Source organism: Phascolarctos cinereus, unplaced genomic scaffold (assembly GCF_003287225.1).
Source record: "Phascolarctos cinereus isolate Bilbo 61053 unplaced genomic scaffold, phaCin_HiC Scaffold_8;HRSCAF=390, whole genome shotgun sequence".
NCBI lineage: Eukaryota > Metazoa > Chordata > Mammalia > Diprotodontia > Phascolarctidae > Phascolarctos > Phascolarctos cinereus.
The window spans coordinates 33,382,931-33,409,279 of record NW_027556291.1 but is presented as its reverse complement, the minus strand read 5'-3'; positions in this window follow the sequence as shown (position 1 = coordinate 33,409,279).

Sequence of the window (26,349 nt, the reverse complement as noted above, 5' to 3'; positions counted from 1 at the left end):
GGCAATGTCTCCAAGTCATGGAGGGGTTACAGCCTGTGTCAGTGGAGGGAATAGCCACATGTCTTATAGCATGAATCCTTTAACTGTATGATGGTAGGTTATGGATTCTTTGAAATCACTGATTGAGTACAGTGAAAAAAAAATGTACTTTGAAGGCAGTTTCCCTAACTAATTGTAATTACATATAGACTGAGAGGAACAGAACAAGAATCAGCAACTGAAAATTAGGGTTGATGATAATGAAAGATGACCAAAGGAATGGGTTGGGATGGGAGGATTTGAGTGCCAAGGAAATAGTTCATCAGATAAAGTCACAGCAACATTTGTCAGCTGCCTATGAGCTATATATTCTTGGGCAAATTGCTAAATCTCTCTGGCCCCCAACCATGCTGCTTGCTATCTGTATGACCTTGGGTAAATTATATATCTTCTACTGGCCTTCAGTTACCCAACTGTAAAGTGACCTGAACTTAATGGATTGGCCCGCTGTCTTCTTGGTGCATGTGTATACATAATGTGCCAGATAACTTCTTAAGACTTGTCAAGCCTGAAGAATACCCTCCATTTCTAGTGATTCATGGAAGGACAAATGATGGCGACAAAGATAATCTAGAAATCGTTGCTATACTCTGCTAGGAAGAAGGGTACCTTCCACTCAACATTTCCATCAGTTTTACTCCAGTACTAATTCCTCCTCGTTGGCTAGAGTCAAGTTCAGAATAGCAGTTCTCCTCACCCCACCCCCATCCACTCTTCCAACTTTTAGAAGACAAAATTATCATTAAGGCAAAATAGTAGCTCTGCTTGTGTGTGCATGTGTGTGTGGGGGAGGAGGGGGGATACAGAGACAAAGAGACACAGAGAGAGGGAGAGACAGAAAGAGAGATAGGGGAGAGAGAGACAGAGAGAGCACTCCAATCCACGTCTGAGTAACTGAAATCTTCTCATTCAGTCATTTCAGTTGTGTCTGACTCTCCGTGGCCCCATTTGGGGCTTTCTTGGCAAAGATACTGGAGTGGTTTGCCACTTACTTCTCCAGACCGAAATCTCCACGTCAGACTTGTATTCTATTTCCTGAATTCCTTATGTAGTTCCCTCTTCAGTTTTTGTCTATGTCATATTGCTGATACTTCTTGGAGTTTGTCTCCTACTTTCTTTGATAATTCTTTAGGTTCTGTGATTCAACTAGTTACTAAATCTGTCAAATAGTTTATATGTTTGTCCAGTCAACATCTTTCCATGTTGTCCACATGGAGAATATTTGAAATCTTTCTAGGCAAACTATGTTGGTATCATTACCTTGATTTACCAATTTACCCTATGGAAAAAAAAGGGAAGGTCTCTGATATACTAACTTGATTATCTGTGGAGGATAGATGAATACCCAGAGATGAGAACTGCCCAGGACAAGAGAGAATAGATGGATTTCTACCTACACTGAAGGAACAGGTACCCCGAGTGATGAGATCATGAGCCCAAGAATCCATCTAAGTATGCAAGTGAGGATAAAAACTATTCGGCTTAAGAGAGTGTGGACCCATTGCATTCTGGACTAGTAGAAGGAGTATCCACTTTGGGGAAGTTATAGACCCCTTCAGAGCATAATAATGTCATCCAACTTTTCTATGGGCTTTATAGTTCACAAAGTCTATTCGTTGTACCAACCCTGGGACATATATAGTACAAGTACTGTCAGCCATTTTATATATAAGAAAACTGAAGCTTAGGGAGGTTAAGAAATTACTTTTTATTACATTACATTGACTTACTTAAGTGTATTTCTGTCTTACCAATAGAATATAAGCACCTTGAGGGCAGTGACGGTTGACTTTGTATTCTTGGTGTCTAGTGCAGTGCCTGGCACACACAGATACTTAATACGTGCTTGTGGAATTGACTTGAGATGGCATTCTAACTCAGCTCTATGGAAGCATTGTTTTAATTTATTGTGCCACCCTTTCAGAATAATGATATTGGACAGAACAATTTGGTTTCTCATTCCCAGAGGATTTTTCACTCATGAGATAATTGTAATGGATTTTTTTTCCCCCTCTTTCTTTTGCATTCAAAAGATGTGGGAATTGGGCACAGGTCTCTAGGACTGGCGGCACTTAAATATACATAATAGATATTTGTTAACAGTCTCACAAAATTAAATATGAAAAGAGGTTTGTAAACATATTTTTAACTACCTTGGTTGCTAAATATGAGTTTATGTACAAAATACTGGCACTTTTATACTAGAGCAAAAGTAAGATGCCCAGTTTTGAAATGCAGATATTGTCGATGTCAGTTCTTCTAGACCTGGGCTTGATTACTTTTGATTCCATGGTCAGCCACAACAAACAAGAAAAAATGGACTCTGTTAAAGGCTTGGGAAGCTGACACGAGCACATGCCTCTGTATGTGCCCAGTCTCTTCCGTGAATTTGCCAAGCAAGAGCAGTTGACATTCTTTTCCTTTAGCCCATGTGCTCATTGTAAATGAAAGCTGTCCATGAGTATCCATGTTCTGCATGGGCTTTGCGCTGGAATGTTGATCTGGGCCAACAATTAAATACAAAGAAGGGAGCAGACAGGATGATTTGGGGAAAATCGCAGTGCTTTTAACAGCCTCAAATTGCTCCCTGACATGGAACCTCTTTTAACACCAATATTGTCCCAGTGACGTGACATGGTTACAAATCTTAGACTGATACCTGTTGTGTCACTGTCAAAGGCAAGCCATGATTCTAAGTCCTGGCAAGAGCTCCCATGCCCCAAAGTAGTTCTAGCCCCAGAAGTTGGAAGCTCAGTGGTCTTTACCCTGTCCTAGGCTCCTCTTTATCCTAACGCCACGTGATACATTCTCAAGAGAGTCGAGGATTTGATGCCATCCATTGAGAGGTGGGAGGAATCTGAGATGTCATCTAGTTCAATATACTCCCTTGTTTTCATATGAAGAAACTGAGGCCCAGGGTAGTCAAGTTTGTCCAAGGTCACGCAAGTAGTAGGCATCAGAGATGGCATTGGGTTTTAGGTTCTTTGATTCCTGGACCAGCGTGTGTTCTGCTATATCACCTCCTGTTGGTGAAGGGCCAACCATGTATAAGTTCTCTCTGCTAGCTGCTGGCTTGACAAAGATTTTCTACAAAAGCCTAGTCGCTTCCCCCATTACTCCCCCTCTCCCTGCCTATTACTTTCTTTTTCTTTGTAGTATTTTTAATTTGCTCATATGTGTACATGTTTCCCTTGATAGAATGTAAGCTCCCTGAGGTTTCATTTTTGCCTCAGTTTCCCCAGCACCTGGCATATATAGCAGAATCATTAATAAGTCTTTGTTGATTTATTACTATGCTCAGGCATTTTACTTTTACTAGTGGGTACAAGGGGTGTGCTGGATCTAGCTTGAACGGCTCTCTAGAGCTAATTGTTTAATTTTTAGTGTCAGCATTTATAGATCAGAAATTAGCAAACTTTACAAATTAAGACTTTAGTTATTGTTTTCTTTATTGTCTAGACTTACGAAAGTGGTAGTGAAAAAGTTAATAATGAAAATTAAACTTTAAAAAGGGTCATGCCTATGTCTCTCCATCTCTGTCTCTGTCTCTATGTCTGTCTCTCTCTGTCTCTGTCTCTGTCTCTCCTCCTGAATATGTCTGGGGGTAAAGGACATATACAAAGGTGTGAAAATAAAGGTGACCTCATTGGAAGAGTGAGGATTTGAACTCAGCCCCTCTGTCTCCTGATCCAGTGATCTTTTTACCAAATCAGCTCAGGAAAGACTTTTTCCTATTTTTATTTCTCATAGAGAGGCTTCTTTTTGTTTTTTGTCAATAGGAATCTTCTGCTTTATCAATACAGTAATAATAGTTCCCATCTTGACAGTAGACTTATGAGGGAGATAATGCATGTGCTCTTAAGCCCATTATACTCCTGAGGGAACTAAGCCTCAGAGACATCCAAATGGGTTGCCCACAGTCCGACAAGTATGTATCACGGTATGGGGAAAAACTCTGCAGTTAGAGCCTTGGCAAAATAACTTGAGTTCCCTGGACCTCAGTTTCTTCCTCTATAAATGAGATGGCCTCTGGGGGCCTTTCTGGCCCTGGGTCTATGAGCCAGGACTCAAAGGTGTTTTCTTTCTGTTAATACCACCTTGAAAAAAGGGAAGATCTCCATAGGCAATATGAAGAAGAGAAAAATAATCTAATGAATGAGAGCATGGATTAGGCTACACGTCTTGGTCAGAAAATGGGGAGCATTCTTCATCACTGGTCTTCTCGAATCACAGTTGATCATTGCATTGATCAGTTTAAAATTGTTCATTTTACTGTTTTGTGGTTATAATATTAATTGTTCTACTTCTGCTCACTTGTCTTAACCTTGGTTTGCTTATCTGCATCAGTTCATATAAGTCTCCCCGGGTTTCTCTAAAACCATCCTTTCCATCATTTATTATAGTATAATAGTATTCTAATGCATTCATATGCCATAATTTGTTCAGCCATTCTCCAACTAATGGGCACCCCCTTAGTTTCCACATATTATTAGTTTTGTTCAGCATGCAGAAATGCTTTGTCTATATTGCCCCGACATCCTAGTTTTAGTCAGGTCTCTGCCATCTCTTAGCTGTCATTTCATGGATAAACTACAAGACCATTCTAGGCTTCGATTGGCTCATCTGTTAAAGGAAGGTATTGGATTAGAAGATGTCTGAGATCCCTTTTAGTTCTGATGTTGAATAATTCTGTAAATGTACCCGAGGTGATTTTGTCATCTACGTTACCACCAGGGTCTCTGAGGGTTTCACATTTATCGATTAGCTCTCCTACCTTCCTGCCTCTATATCTAGTCCTATATCAGGGTCCTCTACATAAGGCAATCTAGTCTCATTGACACAGTTATGGTGGTTTCTCTCGTTTGGTGATGTTTGGATAGAACTAAATAATGTTTCCATTTGGCATTGTTTGAGGGTTGGAAGGTTTCCCAATTTGATGATTGTATCAGGGGGACAACCCTGATCATTTACTAGCTAGATAATACCTAGAAACAGGCTAACACAATATGACAAGCAGGGAATTAGAGGACATGGGTTCAAATCCCAGCTTCGCTACCCAGTACCCATAGGATCTTGAGCAAGTTGCCTAACCACTCTGGGTCTCAGTTTCCTTATCTGCAAAATGAAGCAATTCGATTTGATGGCCCTAACGTTCCTTTTGGCTCTTAATCTAGGATTCTAAATTGGGCAAACAGTACATTGCACATTCCTCAGCTGGAAAAGTAATGGACTAATCTCAGGATAGCCTGCTGCCCTCTGTGTGTGCAGTGATGATAAAAAGGGGTGAAGTCAAGTTTCCATTTTTGCTTGTCTTAGCCTTGGTTTGCTTATCTATAAAATGGATGTTATAAAATGGGCATAAATAACATTTGCTCTTTCTCCCTGACTGAGTGGCCTTGAAGGAGACTTGACAATGTTGAATGTTCTTTGCAGTGAGGTGCCCTCACTGTGCAGCATGGTGGAGTCCAGATGGACATTTCAGAATTGGGTTCAAGTTTTTACGTTCCTAGGCTTCCCTCTGAAGCCCTCTTGCACTGGCTACAGAATCCTTATTCTTCGGATCTCATCTAAGTCTCTCCTCTGTCTTTTTGTTTTTCTTTTTACTTTTGTAAAGCAACTTGATGTGAGGGATGTAGTTTGAGTTACTTCTAAAAAAATGTGTAACTTTGAAATGATCCCCTTGCTTGGTTTTATTTTGGTGGTGGCTTGATGATAATTTCCAGCGCAGAGGAGAACAGCTGGTGAATACTTTCATTATGGTTACCTGGCACACAGAGAGGTATCATGGCATTGTGTGTAGTCGGGGGGGTGGCGGTTTGGCTGCAGAGCCAGGAATACCTGTGTTCAGGTCCAGCCACGTGTAATACCTGGATGACCCTTGACAAGTTACATAACCCTTCAGTATCCCAACAACTCTCTCAGACATTACAGGAGTTAAGGCTGAGCTGTTGATGTACATCAGTGGAGGGAATTTCAATATCTAGTGTTTCCCACATCTGATGAAATCACAGGCTTCTTGGGAAGGGGAAGGGGAACGCCTGAACCATAAAGAATCCCACAAACTTGGGGAGCAAAGTTAGACTGGGCCCACGTTGCAGTGTTTTGGTGCCATGTAATACAGTTTAAACTACTGCAGTGTTCCTGGGATGAATAAATCTCTGGGAACACATGTGTCAATGATTATATTAGCTCCAGATGAGTTAAAGCCACAAACTCCTGAGGAGAGCCTTAAAGGAATCCTGGGAAATGACAATGGGTGAAGAATAATAAGGCACAGTCCCATTTACACAGCTCTGACCATTTGGAGAGATGTATGGATGTCTTGGTAGCCTCCGAAAGGTCATTAAGTCTTCGCTGTAAAGCACTCAGATTTTCCTTCTCGGAGCTATTCGGCTCATGTATATTTGAAACAAATGTTAAATTAAAGCCTTCCCAAGATAGCACAAATAAATTGGCCTCCTGGCCTAGAAGGCTAAGTTTGACAATATGGATGACAGTGAATTTTTTTTTAAGTGTTTTGAAGTAGCAGCTGATTTTGTTGTCTTGTTATCATGAATGCCACATTTAGGTAGTAGCTACTTTGTCAAACCGGACATCCTGTGGCATGGCATTGAAGGTCTCAAGAAAGCAAAGGTTCAGAGGTCAAAGTTGAGGGTGGGGTGGGGGTTGAGGGGACTGTCAAGCCCCAAATACCTCCCACCCTCTGTACCATTTTGTGGTACTATAGAGGGAGACCTCAATTGACTGCCAAGAGGCCTAGCTGTGTCATTAACTTCCTATATGATCAAAGACAGGTGCTTTTCCCTGGTCCAGCTAGGTGTTTTTTTTTTTTTGGTGAGGCAATTGGCGTTAAGTGACTAAGTGACTTGCCCAGAGTCACACAGCTAGTAAGTGTTATGTGTCTGAGCCTGGATTTGAACTCAGGTCGTTCTGACTCGAGGGCCAGTGCTCTATCCACTGCGCCACCTAGCTACCCCAAACAACCAGTCTTTTTTCAGATATTTGTAATTGTTCATCATCCAGCTCTATTTTCTTTTTTTTTTAATTTTTTTAAATTAAAAAAAAAAAAATATATATATATATATATATATATATATATATATATATATATATATATATATATATATATATTTTAGGCAATTGGGGTTAAGTGACTTGCCCAGAGTCACATAGCTAGTAAGTGTCAAGTGTTGGTCTGAGCCTGAGTCTGAACTCAGATCCTCCTGACTTCAGGGCCTGTGTTCTATTCACTGCGCCACCTAGTTGTCCCTAGATGGTTTCTAAAGGCCTTTCCAGCTCTAATCTTCCATAGCGCTAATCTGTATGACTTCACGCATGCTGACTGTCAGCAAAAATGGAAACTGACTTTATCCCTTTTTATCATCACTGCACACATAGCCACATCCTTAGGAAGAGAGCAGTAGGCTATGTCCTTTACTTTGCTAACTGAGGTTTGTGCAATGTACTGTTTGGCCACTAGAGGACTCTGCAGCTCCCCCTCCACCCCCACCCCTGCCACCATTCTTACCTGCCCTTGTGTTTGTTCTGAGAACTCTTCCAAGACAGAGCTGATCCCCAGATTCAGTAAAGATGGAAAAAAAAGTCATAGATTTAGGTCTGAAAAGGACCTCAGGGTTGTCTAGATCAACCATGTCAATGTACAGATGGGGAAAGTGAATCCTAGGGAGCTTAAGACTTTCCCAGGGCCACCTGGATAGGTGGTGTCAGTTTGTCTAACTCCACATCCGGCTTTCATTTCCCCTGCACCGTGCTAGGGAAATGTTCGAGACCATCCCTCCAAGTTACGAAAAAACCCCAATTTTTCATTGTCTCCTCACTGTGTAGACTGGATTCACCCATGTCAAGCACAGTCCTTTGACCCTGGTCACTACTTAGAGGTTTTAGAAAATCCTATTAAACAGATTTGTGTTATTTCTTTTGCCAGGATTGAATTTTAACACCAACGTGGCCAAAAATGTTTCAGAAAGCTGTTACCTTCCGAGATCGTATGTTAAGGATCTGAATTTAACTTGGTAGTCAAGTCTTAGAGTTGCCATGAAGAAGCTCAGAGACATTAAGTGATTGGCTCACAGTTGCACAGCCAAGTGCCAGGTTTGAACATAAGTTTTCCTGACTCCAAACCCAATACTCTGTTCACCGGGCTACACTGCCTTTTACCAAGCTTATATCCTTCCTTTGTGGACAAAAATAGCATTATAGCTGTTTGACTTCACAACATGTTCTATGTACAAATCGCCTCAAAGGAAAGCTAACCAACACATTAGCTAGCCTTTGTCTCATAGCAATACTCAGAAATAAATCATGCAAGTACTATACCCATTTTAGAGATGAGGATATGGAGGCTCATAAAGGTTCGGTAGTTTTCCCAGGGTCGACACCACTGCTAAATGATGAATATGGGCAGTGCCTCAAGAACAGGGCTCTTTCCACTGTACCATGCCTCCTCTCGTATGCCATTAAGAGGACATATACAACAATAGGACTCTGTCTACACATCTTAGTGTTTCCTGTTTCAACTAGGCAGCGAGGTGGTATGGTAGTTAGAGCACTGGACTTGGAATCAGGAAGACCCTGGCAAATCACTTAACCTTTGTCTGCCTTGGTTTCCTCATCTGTAAAATGGGAATAATGATAGCACCCACTCCTCAGGGTTATTGTGAGGACAAAATGAGATAATATGTTTAAAGGACTTTGCAAATCTTAAAGTACAATATAAATTCTAGTTATTATTATTAATATGCAAGTGAATTGACAGGTCTCATCAATATGCCTCTCTCTTCTGTTCTCACCACCCCTCCATGTACCATTTTTTGAAGGTTCTGCTGCATTCTATATGACTTTGGGATGTTGTGAGGCAGAAGTCAGGAGGGTTAGAATTCCTCCTATGAATGAGTACAAAGGCAGAGAGATGGGATTTAGAGTATTTTGTATGAGAAACAGAAAGAGGGCTGGTTTGCCTGGATTTCAGAGTGGAGGAGGAGGAGTAAAGTCCACTGAGGTTGAAAAGACAGCTTGGTTTCCAGTTGTAAAGGGCTTTAAAAGCTAAATAGAAGCATTTATATTTTATCCTAAGGGCAACAGGGAGCCATTGGGGTTTATTGAGTAGGGGTCTGACATGATCACGTTAACAGTAGTGTGAATGATGGATTAGAGTGGAGAGAGATCAGTTAAGAAGCTGTTGCAATAATCTGGGGCTAGCTGGGTAGTAGAGTAGAGTATTGAATTTGGAATCAAGATGTCCAGAGTTCAAATTCAGCTTCAGATATTTGTTAGCTTTATGACCCTGGCAAGTCACTTAACCTGTATCTGCTTCAGTTTCCTAATTTGTAAAATTGGGATGTTAATAGCACGTATCCCCCAGGGTTGTTGTGAGGATCAAATGAGACGGTATTTGCAAAGTGCTTGGCAAATCTTAAAGCAGCGTATAATTGGTGGCTACATATAATGCAGAGAAAGCATCCTTCGTGACAGATGTCGTCAAGGTAGAAGCTGGCAAAACTGGCAACTGATTAGACACATGGAGCAAGGGAGAGTGAGGAGTAGAGGGTAATGCCAAGGTTATGACTCTAGGAGAAGGGAAGATTGATGGCGCCTTTGATGGTGATTCTGTGAGGTTTTGTTTTTGATATATTCAGACCTAGATGTCTCCAGAATATCCAGTTTGAAATGTCCAATAGATAGTTGGCGATGGGGAACTGAAGGCCAGGGGCTAGATCTATACATCTGGGAGTCATCTCCATAGAGACGATAGTTCAACCCACAGGAGCTGATAATGTCACCAGGAGAGGGAGGGAGAAGAGAGCTCAGGACAGCCTTGGGGAATCCCCACGATCCTGGATGTCTCTGTTGCCAGATAGATTTATTGCTGGGCTGTGTCCCCCAGATTACTCTGAAGGTTTGTGCTGTGGCCTCACTAGGCTAAGCTGCTGCTGCTGCCTGCTCAGGCTTGGCTCTGGACTCCTTGTCGGCCCTCTGGTGGCTGCAGGGTCACATCCCTGTTTGTTTCATCTGGATGTTTATTCACCTAAGAGCATGAAAAATCAAAGAGACAAAAGCCAAAATGAGATGTGACTTGAGTGAAGCCCTGACCCATACTGAGTAGAGACAAAGAATGTTTGGTTATTGGGTGTGTCAGAGCTGGAAGGGACCTCAGACTGTTCACTTCATTTTACAGAGAAAGATGCTAATCAGGGTCAGGCCCTGAGAGGAAAAAATGAAATGCCCAAGCTCATACAAGCAGTAAAGAGCAAAGCTAGGATTTGAACCCACATCTTTCAACAACAAATAGAATGTTTCTTACATGGCAACATGCATTGTTTCTGGATCCTTGCATGCTATACTCTAGTTCATCCCAGGCAGCTTGGTACAGGGGAGAGTATCGGGCCTGGAATTCAGAAGGCCCGAGTTCAAATTGGGCTTCAGACACTTACTAGCTATATGACCTTGGGCAAGTCACTTAATTGCTGCCTGCCTCAGTTTCCTCAACTGTAAAATGGAGATGATATCAAATAAGATATTTGTAAAATACTTAGGACAGTGCCTGGTACATAGTAGGCACTTAATAAATGCTTGTTTCTCCTTTTTGCTATTTGCAGGATCATAGATTTTGGGATGGAAGAGACCTTATTTATCATCTCTTCCAGTACCCTCATTTTACAGATGAAGAAATGGGAGCCACGATAAGTTAAATGTCTTGCTCAAGGTCACCCAGGAAATGAGTGATTGAACCAGAATTTTTAACTCAGATCCTTTGCTTAAAATCCAGCACTCCTGCTTCCACCTGCACCCCACTGATGTGTGTTCACGTGTTTTAAGGGTGTTTGGAAGCACACCAGTGACTTATTTACACATATTATGGTCCCACTATGACTTCTAGGACATCTTCTGCCCTGCTGCAGCCTGGCCAGCATCCAGCCCATCTCAGACTTCTGTTTAGCTGGATAGCACCCCCTTAATATATATGTATGTATGTATGTATGTATGTGTGTATACATATGTATATGTATGTATGTATATGTATATGTAACACAATGTGATGTACCTTGATTAATGGAGATTGATAGACGTTTTGGTTTTTTCCAACTCATAGGTAAGGTGTTTTATTGTCATTTTTAAATTTTTTTTTCTACAAAGAGAAATAAGAATGTTGCTTACAGTTGTATCTTTGTTGGCAACAGAAAATGTTTATCAAACATACCCCCAAGCAGATATTTCTGAAACTGCTGCTTGTGTTTAGGGCATTGCCACCTTGTAAGTGATCATCTGCAGAGTTGGGACAACAGCGGGATGACTGAATTGTTTTGAAAAAAAGACACAGTTGCTGAGACTGGCATCCAGATTTGGTTTCCAATCATCTATGATTTACAAGGCGTGAAAGTTCAGGAAAAAAAGCCCTCTGAATAAATCCATCCCCGGGCACTGCAACAGTCACCATGTTCATCATGCTCCCTAAGTGCCACCTGTCATAGCCATTTCAGGGCAGACAGCTATAAAATACATCTCACATTGAGTTAAAAAGAGCTATGGAGACAAAGTGCATTGCTAAGACCTAATAAGTAGCACAAGTGAAATATTTCAGAGGATAAAGATGAAACTAATAACAGTCATTAGGGAGCAACATTAGGCACTGAGATTCCATTTGAACTCAGATTTGTGGAGCCCAATTATCTAGGTGGTAATTTTCTAGCTGCATAAGATTATTGAAGGCAGCCCTAGAGAAAGATTTCACTTTTTAGAATCCAATACTGTTCTTATTCCCACATCCGTGCGTGTGTATATGTACATACATACATTATATATATGCACACACACATATATATGTATATGTCTATAAAATCTTACAGACACGAATGATATCTCCTTTTTCTCCCTTATCCCTTAACTTTTTAAAATAACAAATCAGTGAATTTAAACGGAACCATGGTGTTATCCAGTGGCACAATGCTAAGGCCAAATCTGCCCCAGTCAAAGGTTGAACAAAAACAGAGGTAGAATTATTATTACTGCACACTCTTCAATCCACCCATTGATTATTAAGCACTTGTGGTGTTCTTGGCACTGTGCTAGGTGCTGGGGGCTATAAGTCCAAAGAATGACATAATTCCTACTCACAAGGAGTTTTTTCTGGTGGAGATGATGACAAGTGCATATGTACATATATATAGAATAAACTATATAAATACACATTCATGTGAAATGCTTAAATATAGAAGAGTTTGGGAGGGAGCCCTTTGCCCCAAGAGCTGATTATGGTAGTATTCTTAGGATTTACAGAGCAGGACTCTACTGGGGTGAGATCTCAGGGTAGTTCAATTCTTCTAGTCCTCCTAGTCCCTCAACTAGGAGACAGACTCGTGGTATTCTGAATTAGGCATGACAGCAAAGTGTCAAGGGGATAAACAGCCCTTGTAACAAAACGGGAATTACAGGAATAATATTTTAATATTGGTTCTTTAGGGATAGGGCCTGGCCTGTGATTTTACCAGAATGAAGAACTCCTAGATGAGGAGACTCCCTAGACTAATGCAGGTCTGTACCTTCTCTGCAATCCCTCAACCCCCTAGCATGGGGTGTGTGTGTGAGGTTACCAAATTGGTGTCATACCTAGGGTGGCCCCCAGATTGGCTTGAGCCTTAGGGCAGCTCACAACTCCCTCACTCAAGCAACTCACCAGTCTCAGAATGGCCACAACAGGGCCTAGGCCAACCTGGAAGCTGACAACAAGGGTTCTTAACCTTTCTTGTGTGCTGTTACGATCATTTCGGTATCTGTGGGTCCTTTCTTTTTTTTTTTTAATTTTCTTTGGGGTTTGTGGCCACCAATGGAATCTCTGGGTCAAAGATGTAGACATTTTATTCCCTTTCTTAGCATAATTCCAAATGACTTTCCAGAATGGTTGGACTAATTTCCCACTCTGCCAGGCATGAGTCTTCCTCTGTTTCTAAGTCCCCATCAACATTGAGCATCCACATAATATTTTTCCCCAAAACTTGCTGGGTGTGAGATGAAACCCTGGAGTTGCTGAGATTTGCATTTCTCTTCTTGCATATAGTTGTTAATAGCCTGTAACTCTTCTTTTGAGAGCTGTTTGTTGATATCTTTTGACCACTGTTTTATTGGGTAAAGGCTTTTAGTCCTATTTTTTTTCAGAAGTTGTCTATATATCTTGAATAGCCGACCTTATCAGAGATATTGGATACAAATATTTTTTCCAGTTAACCATTTCCATTATACTGGTTACGTGAATTTTGTTTTTGCAAAAGTTTTTCAACTTCATGTAATCAAAATGATCCATTTCCTTGCATGTAATTAATTCTGTCCCATGTTTGGTTATGTTTTCACCCTCTAGCCTGAGCTGTGAATTTTCTTGATCTGGTTCTCTTCAGTTATCAACTCACATATCTATTGTGAGCTTATGGTACTATCTGGACTAAGATGTAACCTTTTTATGTCATTGACTTCTGTAACAGTCTGGTGAAGTCTATGGACCCCTCCTCTGAACAGTGTTGTATTTTAAAACATTCATAATTAAAGGAAGTGCTGGATTTCAATTGGAAGTTAGTGAAAATAAAGATGTATTTTTCCCCATTCAAGTTCATGGACCCCCTGAAATCTATCTATGGATCCCAAGTTAAGAACTCTTGACCTAGACCTAATTTCTGCCAAAGGACTTTCCAGTTTTACAGCAATTCTTTTCAAATAGAGAGGTCTTTCCTGGATAATTTATGCTTTCAGGTTTATCATATACTAGGCTATTGAATTCAGTTATTTCTGATTCTCCCTTATGTTGTCTGTTCTACAGATCTATTTTTCTGTTTTTTAACCAGTATCAAATAGTTTTTCTGATTACTGATTTATAATATATTTTAAGGTCTAAAAGTGCTATTCCACTTTCTTCGTATTTTCCTTTTTTTCCTTCGAAATTAAAATTGGATCTGAAATTCTAGGGCTTTTGTTCCTAAAAATGAGTTTTGCTATTATTTCGTTTAGCTCATGCCTTCGGTAGCAGGATCGTTGTTCAGTCATTCAGTCACCTGTGCTTCTTCGTGACCTTCCCGTGGTCCATAAGGAAAAGCTTGGAAAAGTTACTGGAGGTTTTTTTGTTTGTTTGTTTTTTTGCCATTTCCCTCTCCATTTTTATGCAGGCAGAGATTAAGTGATTTGCCCAAGGTCGCACAGCTAGTGCCTATCTGAGGTCAGAATTTAACTCTGTCTGGTCTTTCTGACTCCAGGCCAAGTGCTCTATCTACTTTGCCACCTAGCTGCCCTTGAGCCAGATTGGTATAGCACTAAATCTGTAAAGTAATTTAGCTAATATAATTTTTATTCTGTTAGCATGGCCCAGCCATGGGCAGTGACTGGCCTTCCAGTTATTTAAGTTCTGTTTTTCTTTAAGTGACATTTTATAATTGTAGCTAGACAGGTATTGAGTGTCTTTTTGTAGATTGACTCCCAGATCTCTTATGCATTTTGTAGTTATTTTATATGGGACTTCACTTTCGATTTTTGCCTCCTAGATTTTGTTATTGCTTTATTTATAGAAATACTGGTGTTGTTCGTGAATTGATTTTGCGACCTGCTCCTATACTGAAGTTAATAATTGCTCAATTAGTTTCTTTGCTGATTGCATAGTATTTTTTAAGTAAACTCTCATTTCATCATCAAATAGAGATAAATTTTGTCTACTCGTTGACTTTTCCTTGGTTTTTTGCTGTCTTATTGTTATTACTATTATTTCCAGAACCGTGGCAAGAGAAAGGGGGCAACCTTTTTTTTTTCCACTCCTGGATTTATTGGGAAAGATCTGTATTTCTCCATCATATGATACTGCTAACTTTGGATATTAGATAGCTACTTTTTTTGTCACATTAGAAAAATTCTACTATGCTTAGGCTTTGTAGATTTTTTAAAGCATAAATGGCTATCAAAGGCTTATTTATTTATTTATTTTTGGGTGAGGCACTTGAGGTTAAGTGACTTGCCCAGAGTCACACAGCTAGTGAGTGTTATGTGTCTGAGGCCGGATTTAAACTCAAATCCTCCTGACTCCAGGGCTGGTGCCCTATCCACTGCACCACCTAGTTGCTCCCAAAGGCTTTTTTTTAAAAGGTATCTATTGAGATCAACATATGGTTTGGGATGCTTTTGTTTTTAATGTGGTTGTGTTAATTGTTTGTCTAATATTGAACCATCATTGCATGTCTGGTATACATCCAACTTGATCACAATGAATCTTTTTTTTCAAATAAGTCATATTTTTTTCAGCAGGATTTTATTTAAAATTTTATTCATGAATGGAATTGGTCTGTAGTTTTCTTTCGTTGCTTTATCCTTGTCTGCTTTAGGTATTAGGACTATATTTGTCTCATAAAAGGAGTCTGTTAGAGAGCTTTCTTTTTCATTTTTTAAGATTAATTTGTTCAGTGTAGGTATTATTTGTTCTTTAAAAGTTTGAGTTCTACTCTCTAAATTCATCTAGATCTGAGTATCTGAAAGTGGTGGTGAACAATTTAGACTGCCTTAACGTGAATAACTGGTGAATTCAGTTAACCCACAGTGAAGGCTTTATGTATTAACCTGTTCAAAATAGCCAAAACGAGTTGGGCATGTAGATACCAAACCTAGCTCTAATATTATTCATTCTTTCATTCCTCCTAATACATTTTCAAACTTCTTCTACATTTTTAATAATTCCTATCATTGCCAACTTCAAGCATTCCCCATAACTACATCAAATGCCCAAGACACACCTCCTCCTAGAAGCCTTCCCCAACTAACCTCATTGCAAAATGATTATTGTTTTTGCCTTGGTCATACGTGGCTCATGTAAACACTTAAGATGTTATCAGCTGCCAATTGCTTTCAGGCTTGTTGTTTCTTGCACCTTAATGTTGGGTGCTCCACCAGCTTGTCACCTTATTGAAGGCAAAGATTGAACTTTCAGCTGCTTTGGTTTCCCCTACGGAGCTTAAGGCAGTGCTCTCCACACAAACTTTTAGTGAATGCCAGCTTGCATGAAGAGCCACATTTAGCTGAGCACTTGTTGAAATGAGCCTTTAGCAAGTACCTGGGGCTATTCCTAGGAATGAAATTTTTTTAATTAAAAAAAAAAGACAGAGAAAAAATAGAATGAGGGGAAAGGTAGACAGGCAATAGATTGAGCTGTTTTGATTCAACCACTTCTGATAAAAAAATATTGCTCCCATAACTCATTATAGCGTGGAGGTGACCCTGGAAAGACTTTGAAGTTTGATCCCTTTGATAGAATTTATTTCTGACATCCAAGGACTAGCCTATCCAAGGTCAGAGTAAGAGAGACTTGTTACCACGTTGGCTATAAAGCGGTGGATGTGTTTTAGTATAGAAATCCTTGAAGACTTTGAACTGTGATCTGTAGAGGGGTGGCAATCTGTCTTTATGGAGATAATACTCACGATGGCAAAATTGCCCTGAAGTAAACAATAAATGTAGCAGAATATTCTATTCTCTACCCCTCATGGTCAGGTGGTAATGGTCAGGTGGGTAATGACAAAGATGTGATCCGCTATAGAAAATCATCTGCAAAAGCTCACTTATTCCTTTCTTATGTTTTTGTCTCCCCTAGTCTCTCCTGAGTTTCAGTCCCCTATCACTAACTGTCTATTGGACATCTCAAATTGGATGTCCCATGAGCACCTCAAACTCAACATGTCCCAAACAGAACTCATTGTTTTTATCCCTTCCAAACTTCCCTATCCCTATCAGGGGTTCCATGGTCCTCTGAGCCACCCAGGCCTACCACCTTAATGTCAGTCTCCACTTCTCATACTCACTCACCCCATAAATGCGCTTTCCAGATCTTGTCATTTCTACCTTTACAACATTTCTCGTATACATCCTCTTGTCTCCATTTACAAAACCACCAACTCTGTTCAGGCCCTCCTTACCTTCTGCCTGGATTATTGCAATAACTTTATAATCTGTCTTCCTGCTTCATGTTTCTCTCCCCTCCCTAATCTATTCTTTACACAGCTGCCAAAGTGGTTTTCTTAAAGTATATGCTTTACCATGTCACCTCAAGAAACTAGTGGCTCTTTGTTACCAACGTGATCAAAGATAAAGTCTTTTGTCTGACATCTTAACCCCATTATAATCTGCCCCCTTCCTACCTTTCCAGTCTTCTTGTACATTATTCGCTTTTACACTCTCTACAATCCATCCATACTGCCTTATTTGTTGTTCTTTTCACGTGAAACTCCATCTCCCACCTCTTACCACCTTGCTTTGGTGCTCACTGTCCTCTATGCCTGGAAAACTCTTCCTTTTTACTACTGCCTCTCAAAATCCCTAGATTTCCTCATTTCTCAGCTCAAATGCCACTTTCTGTAGGAGGGCCTGTCCTCACCCCCAACTGTTTGAGTCTTCTGCTCTCAGATTTCCTTCCATTTATTCTCTGTATGTATATGTTTGTATATGTTTATACATAGATAAATATATTTCAGTGGTTTTAAGCTATTGAAGCTTAAAACTACACTGACTTTTCTTTTTTTTGCTTTTTGGTGAGGCAGTCAGGGTTAAGTGACTTGCCCAGGGTCACACAGCTAGTGTATGTCAAGTGTCTGAAGCCAGATTTGAACTCAGGTCCTCCTTTGAACTCCAAGGCTGGAGCTCTATCCATTGCGCCACCTAGCTGCCCCTTACACTGACTTTTTGTACACCCTGCATATTTCTCTATCTCTAGATATACATGTATAGAAAACTGTCATATATAGTTATGTATCCATAGATGTAGAGAGAGAGAGATATATCCCTAGCTACTTACCCATGTTATCTCCATTCAGGATGTGCCCATTAGATTGTTAGCTCCTTGAGGGCAAGGACTATATTTGCCATTGCTTGTACCCCAGTATATAGTGCCTGGTGTATAGTAACTGTTTAATACATGTTTGTTGACTGCTGACCAAAGGATGTCTAGATCAGCGACCCATGTGGGGTCGCAACCCACGGTTTAAGAAGCACTCACGGGATTGCGAGTGGAAAAAATTTAAGAAGCCCTGCTCTAGACCATTCTCATAAAGATTTTTATAGAGGCAAGAAATCAGCCACATGGGTTAGCTGTTACTTAGGTCATTTTCATCATCCTGCTGACTATGTAAAGAATTTTTTTTGTCTCTTTTGAGCATTTGGCGTTTCCTAAACTCTCTACCTTTTTACTGTAATTTGGTCGGTTCTGTATGTGTATTGGTATAACCTGCAAGTCATGTTCAATGGTGAAATAACAGTAGTAGAGAAAATAAACCAAAACAATAACCACACCGTGTCAGACACATTCAGATGTGAACAAAAGACCTCCCAAGGAAGGCTTGGAGGCTAAGGAGGCCAACCCAGACTTTCATTTGCCATTGCCCTCCCTTCTTCCTTGATTTCACTTTGAGGGAGCCCAGTCCCTTGCGGGGACAAGGTTGGAAAGCCTACTGCTTCCTAGCCTATTCCCTTCCCTCCCTTCCCTGCCTCTTTTCCCACTCTGGGACGCCAAAGTGTCACAGAGCTACTGTGATGTGGGGCTGCAGGCAGCAATCCAGCTGAAAGTGCAAAGCTGAGCTGTGTGTGAAATTGCCAACTCTTGTGGGGACAAAGTTACTCTGGCAGCTTCCCTCCCACCAAGAAGCTTGTAGTCTTCCTCACTAATGATAAGGTTGTAAGAGAGGGGGAGATGATGAGCTTTGCAGTGAGATGCCCATCTTCAGGTGCTTGGACTTAGGAATGCAGGCAAGCAGGGGAGGGGGCTGCCTCCAATAACTCCCAACACCAGCAGCAGGTACTTCAAGAAAAGGCTGATCCATCCAATGTGAGGCTAGTCAGAAAACTGCCAAGACTGCTTCAGTTGCTGCTGGAAGGCCTAAGAGGCTTAAACTTGGTCTGGGCCACTGCAAGTATGACTAAATGTCCCATTGGAGGAAACTGGGGCCTACATTTGGTCCATTGTGTTAATAAATGAGTTGGTTTCCCAAAATGGCCATCTAAGTTGGTGTTCTCACTCTGTATTTCCTCTCATCAGTTAATTCGGGTACCCCTCTTGAGGAGGAGGTTGTGGGGGTAATTTGTGTATATAAACAGTCAATTCCATCCCATTACTTTGAAAATTACTCATATCTTCCATCATTAGCCATGCCTCAAAGAAATAAATAATCACTTGAAAGATGTCTTCATTTTATTCATAACCCTGACAAAACATAGTACCTTAGAATTCACTAGGAGCTTGGTCAATCATTGAAGGTTCAATCTGAGGGTAAGATTATAGGTTCAAGGCCTTGAGCTGAGCCATTATTAAAGAGGTTTTGAGAATTAAGACTAGGGTCAAACACTTCAGCTTTTGGTAAACGGCATTTATTGACCATCTCCGCCTCTTAAGTTAGCTGTTTTCGATTGATTCCAGAGCATCTTAACAGGAATCGCTAGGATTCTGTGTGGCAGATACCCTGGTAACTAAAAAGGCATTGGAGCTGGTGACCTTTTCTGAATGTCCCCTAATTCATAGACATATTGATTGCCAGAGATGGAAAGGACTTTGGAACTCATCTAGTCCATCTGAGTGCCTTACTTTACAAGGGAGGAAATGGAGTCTGAGAAAAGAGAAGTGATTTGCCTGAGGTCACCCATCACATTGGTATCAGAGTTTGGTCTCCTAATTCCCACTCCAAGGATGACAGACTTAAAGCTGGAAGGACCTTAGAAGACTGTGGAGTCATAGTGAAGGATAGCTTTTTAACCAATGTCACAGCAATATAGGATCATAGATTTAGAGGTGAAAGAGAACATAACATCTGTCAAATCCAACTTTCTCATTTGACAGATAAGGAAACTGAGGCGCAAAGCAGAGAAAGTGCTTTAACCAAGGTCATGAGATCATAGAATTATAATGTAGAGCTGAAAGGGACCTTAGAGCCCATCAGATCCAACCCTCTTGTTTTACAGATGAAAAATTTGAGGTGCAGAGAGATTAAGTGATTTGCCCCACATCATACAGTTAGTGTCTAAAGTAGGATTTGAATTCAGATCTTCCTGATTCCAAGTATAGCACTGTATCTACTAGATTAATGCTGAATCACAGAGGGCCACGCTTTGCTAGCCTGCTTTCACCTTCTGTACCATAAATGCATCTAAGCTCACAATAAAAATGACCAGCCACCAGGAGGTTAAAATAATGAATTTCTTCACTGAAAAAAAAAATGCATGTGTCTCCATGGTCATCTAAAATCAGCAAGTGATTTAGGAATTTTTTTTTTCAGGTATATGAAGAACTGCAATGACCGACCTAGTCTTGAGGCTGGGGGAGGGGGAATTGATGAGAGCCCAGCTGGAGCAGAGGGTTCCAATTTACTGCTTCTCAGTTGATTATATGCTTCCCCATTTCCTGAAATTGTGGGAAGCTGTGGAGGGCCGTTAGACAAATAGAAGACAGACAAGGGAGTAGATAGATATCGCTGCCCTGGAGTGTTCAAGGGATGTTTCAGCATTTGGGAATCTGTCTAGTAACTGTATTTTCCTATTAAACTTCCCACATTCCGAGGTGAAGAGTTGGGCACAGCTGGTTCCCAACTACCCAGTAGAATGCAGAATGGGAAAGAAATAAGTTGCTGTGTTGAATATCATAGCTTTGTAAAAATGATTTAATCAAGCTTTAAAAAAAAAGGCTCATTAATGACTTTTCCTTTTACATCGTAGTCATTTCCTGGTATAACACCCCCAACATGAATCCCACCTTGTAACAAAGACAAATAGTTAATCAAAACCCTCCAACACACTGGCTGCATCTAATGGTATATGCAACGTTTTGTTCCCCACATCTTTACTGAAAGAAGAGAGATTGGTTTCCTGCTTTTTGCAGTCTAGTTGCCATGGGCTCCCATCAGTCCTGAGAGGTGAGGGCTTTGGGGAACCAGACCATCTCTACATTTCCTGTTGCACCCTTGGCATGCCGTATCAAAGGGGATCCTTCAATACCCTTCCCCCACTATTTTCCTGCACCATTGTCCTCCTCCATTTGAACATGAGCTTCTCGATGTCAGGAACTATCCTGTTTGCATTTATTTTGGCCCAGTGCTTAACACAATGTTTGAAATAAAATAAGCATTTAATAAATGCTTTCTATAGCTATCTCTTCTCATGTCCCTCATATTGGCCATTTCCCACCATTTGTCATCATTGTCAGTTTGCTAGGTGTACAATGAAATCTAAATGATTTTAATTGGCATTTCTCTTAATATTAGTGGCTTATTTCAGGGATGGACAATTTGTACTGCCTGTGAGCTAAGAATGGATTTTACATTTTTATGTAAAATTCTATTGTACTTTAAAAATGTGAAAACAAAACAAAACATTCTTAGCTCGTGGGCCACAAAAAAAAAAAAATAGGCCAGGAGCTGAATTTGGCTTATGATCTGTAGTTTGCTGACCCCAGACTTAGGGCAGTCTTTCATGTGATTGTTGATTGTTGGCAATCTTTGTTTTTAAAATTCTTTGTTCATATCCTTTGACCGCTAATTGAATAGACTTCTATAAATCTCAGATGTTACTGATGCTAGCCAGCCATGGTAACCATGGCATTATCGGTTGCTGTCTGCTGGGCCTCTACTATGCACCAGATGCAGAATGCAAATTAAAAGGCACCATTCCTATAACTAGCTTATGTTGAGAAACATCCTGGTCTAGTGAGGAGAGGCCTGCACTTGAAATCCGGAAGACCTTGGTTCAAATTCTACCTCTGACACTTAATAGTTTTGTCACCTTGGACAGTCACTTAATTTTCCTGGGCCTCAGTTTCCTCTAAAGTGGAAAAAAAAAGCAACTGTATCTGTAGTTCCTACCCCATAGAGGTATTGTGAGAGTCAAATGAAAGAGCTATCTAAATGTCAGTAGTTATTACATATAACCAATAAAGGAAGTAGAGATTTCTTTCCATGGTAAAATGGATTTGTGCAAGTCTGGGTATGTGTGTGTATGTGTATGCGCATGCATGTGTCTGGTGGTATTAGTAGTAGTAGTAGTAACTAGCATTTATATAGTGCTCTAATGTTTGCAAAGAACTTTACAAACATTACCTCATTTTATCCTTACAGCAATAACCCTGCAAGGTAGATACTATTATTAGCCTCATTTTATAGATGAGGAAACTGAGGCAGGCATAGGTTAAATGACTTACTCAGGGTCATATGGCTAGTAAATGTCTGAGATAGAATATGAACACAGGTCTTCCTGCCTCTAGGCCCAGTGCTCTGTTCACTTTGGCACCCCCACCTCACCCTCTCACCTACCACAGACACAACTAAAATAAGAATTGGTCTGCCTTAGACATACCCAGAGACATGACTTTGATATTTGAATGGATCTGTGAATTTACTGATGTGAGCATATGCTCTCTTGCTACAGGCCATAGCTTGGCCTGAGCCTTGTCCTTCTCCATTCTCTTCCATGTTCTATGGATTCTTCATGCAGGACGTAGCCAGAGTGCTCAGGGCTTTCCTTCAAGTTGTTTTTTTTTTTTACATTTTGTGGGGAGCAGTCTCCCCTTGGACTATCCAGATATTAGCCCTGACTATTGCCTCTTGGGTTGTCCCTGACCCATTTCTTTTTCTGATCTTATTTTTCATTCCATGTTTTTCTTCTTAATAATAGTAAAAATAATAATAATAATAATAGCTTAGCATTTCTATAGTGCTTTAAGGTTTGCAAAGTACTTTGTATATATTCATTTATTTGATCCTTACAACAACCCTATGAAGTATAGGCTATCCTCATTTTACAGATGGTAAAACTGAGGCTGAAACCGGTTAAGTAACTTGCCAAGGGTCATATAGCTAGTACACGTCTGAGGCAGGGTCCGAACACAGGTCTTTCAAGTTCAGAATGCTACCCGCCATACCGCCTAACTAGCTGATTTCTTGGGCATAGCTCATCACTTGAAATATGTTCTCCCTGCTTGTACTCTTTGTATGTCTGTCTTATGATTTCAGTTGCCCACACATTTGATTCCAAGATTGAGCTTTCATTTATTAAGCACGTAATATGTGCCAGACACTATGCTAAGCATCCAGGCTACAAATACAAACAAAAAGAAAGATAGCCCCTGCCCCATGGAACTTACATGCTCATGCATCCGTCCTCTTAACCTTTTATGTATCCTGGACCCCTTTGGCAGTCTGGTGAAACCAGATTCCCTGTCCCTGCAGACCCACAGAATAGTGCTTTTAAATGCATGCCATAAAATATAAAGGATTACAAAGGAAACCAAATATATATAAATACAGCTAGGAAAAAAAGTTACATGAGTGCACAGGTACTGGCTAAGTAACTGTGTTTTGGGATTTTGCGTCTGAATATTCAGCATAGAGCATCATCTAGAAGAGAACATTTGTGTCTAAAAGTTGAGTTTGATGCCAGGAAGCTGCTTGGAGTCATTAAAACCCTGATCAGTTTCCCCAATGTAATCCAGCCTATTCAGTGATTCTTTTGAATTAAGCTAGAGATATTAGGAATTAGAACTCACTGAGAAAGAAGATTACTTTAAAAAAGAGGCTTGATAAATGTCTTGAATGTTAATAAAACTTTATTTGATGGGTTTTTTTAATTGCAGTAATAGGAATAGCAAAGGAGGTGGAAGACAATGACAATTAGATATTCCAACGAGAGAGACTGAAGAAGACAGGAAAAAGGAAACACAACTGGACAAAGAAAGAACAAAAGGTTATTTTGAAACGTGTTTTTAAAGCTGTGGGTTGGAGAGAATAATGGAGGCAAGCTAGCAAAATGGAAAACATTCTGGAAAAGTCATTAGAAATCATGCAGTTTTCATTATCTGTGTGAGTGGAGGCCATTCAGGCCTGTTAGCAGCAGGATTGTTATTACTGTATACCGCACTGTGAGTGAGAAGTGTTTGCAGATGAGTAGGGACCCAGAAGAGAGACCACCCTGGGGCAGAGTTCGAGGATCATGGAGGAGGCTGGTGGTGATTACAACTGGTACGCTGGGGTCTGATTACCAGGATCTTCCTGAGGGCTACTCATTCCCAAGTCTGGGTTTTGCTTTCACATATTTTGCAGTGATGACCATGTTACCAATGCACCTAGTATGTCCACCATGATTATTCTTTGTTAATTTCAGGTAGGAAATTAACAAGCCATAAAACATAAAGAAATCATGGGATCTTTTTTCTGAAATCCCTGGCTTAGAGATATCTAAGCATCTTGTTTACCCCACCCTGATGCTGATTTCATCTTTTTTATATCTTTTATGCTTATATTATATTTTACATATTTTTATATCTTTTCAATATGACAACTCAAAGAGGCTGTTAAAATCTGACTAAGGATGACACTGTAAGTCTTTCTGATAAAAATGCCACTAGGTGAGTACTTTGTCTGAATCGCTGTGACAAAGAGTCCTGGGCACTTGAGAAAATCAAGTGAAATTGATTTTCTGAGAAGCCAAATCAATGTCAAGATGCTGTCAGTTTACAAATAAAAATTTAATCAGTTCCAAGGCCTATAATATGCAAAGCCTCCTGAAAGTGTTCTCGAATTGCTCAAGGGAATTTCACCTGTCCATCCACATAAGAAATACCAAGTGGATGAAGAATGTCTGTTGCCCAATGTGCATTTGGGTGGTGTCTTATAAATTTATTCATTAATGTGTGTATCTGGAACAGATCATACAGGTGTACAGTGAGGAAAAAGAGAGCAGTCTAGAAGGACCTTGGAAGAAGGAGGGAAACAAGGAAGAAAGGAAATTAGAATTTATTAAGCACCTACTGTGTGCTGGGCACTGTGCTAAACACTTTTAAAATATTATCTCATTTGGTTTTCACAACATCCCCTGGAAGATAGGTGCTATTATTATCCCTCTTTTATAGTTGAGGAAACTGAGGTAGAGGTTACCTGGCTTGCCCCAGATCATACATTTAGTGTCTGAAGATGGATATAAACTCAGGTCTTTCTGACTCTATGCCTAACACTCTATCCACATCAGTGCCGCCTAGTGGCCCCTGGGAAATTGCGAAGCTCCTTTACCAACACTAGACTTTTTAATACTAAAATTCTACCAGTGTTTCTGTATGGCAACAAGATATAGAATACAGCAGTTTCCAAGAACTAAAAATCAGTGTCCCCCCAGAAGACACTGGAGAGGCACATGGTGAGTGGGAGAAAGAGTGAAAGACATCCTCAGGGCTTTGTAGGATGGGCTGGTTATGTGAGGAAAAGGAAAGCTCACAGACGGAGAGCCAGAGTGTTCCACCGCCCTCCAGCACATTACCTGGCCCCCTTGTCGTAAATTATGGGAAGGGATAAGTAAGAATTATACACAGGCAGGTATGGCTGAATTGCAGACTGCATAATTGGGTGGAGTTGGGGGGAGAACCTTCAGAATCAGTGAGATCACAGATTCATTTGACGGCCTAAATCTAATGCCTATTTTAGTCCCAGATACTAAATACCAAACCTAAATCTCAATCTACCAAAATAGATGTAGTGGGGTACAGTGGGAAGAATGCTAATTCTGAGGTTAGAGGTCCATAAACTGACTGCGTGACCTTGAGCAAGTCACTTAACTCTCTGAATTGTACTTTCTTCATGTGTAAAATAAGAAGGTTGAATCATCTGATCTCTAGGATCCTTTCTGAATATATAAAACAACAACAATAACATCTAAAGCCCTCACAGCCATTTCCTTACTTTCAGCTGTCAAAGTTGCTGTTAGGATTTTGCCCAAGTCTCCCTCATCCCAGCTCTCCCAGTGAGTTCCTCTACTCCTTTCTGACAAGAATAAAACAGAAGTCTGGGGTCCTCTGAACCTCAACACTGACTCTTTGCTTCACCCTTTTGATTCCTTGTTTATTCCTTACTTATATTCCTTTTGTTTTCTTCAGCGCCTCTTTCTGCATTCTCCCTTTCTCCATTTCTCTCAGGCCTTTTTTTCTCAGAGATTAGAACACACTTTCAAGCTGACTTCTTCTGTTCCAGGGCCAAAATTTTCCTTCCTGACTAATTTTAATTTTTTGACTTATTTATACCTATTTTGCACCTTGTATAAAGACAATGTATATTTAAGAAATGGGATAGTATAGTGGAAAGAGGGCCCTCCCCCACCTTGGAGTTATAGATGAGCCCTGCTTCCAACACATATAAATTGTGTCTCCTTGGATAAGTCACTTAAACTCTCAATGTCCTAAGCAATTACTAAAAGTTATAAATTGTGTAAGAGTTGTTATCTATATCCCTGAAAAGAGTTTCCACCTTAGAAGTTTCCCATCCCTCC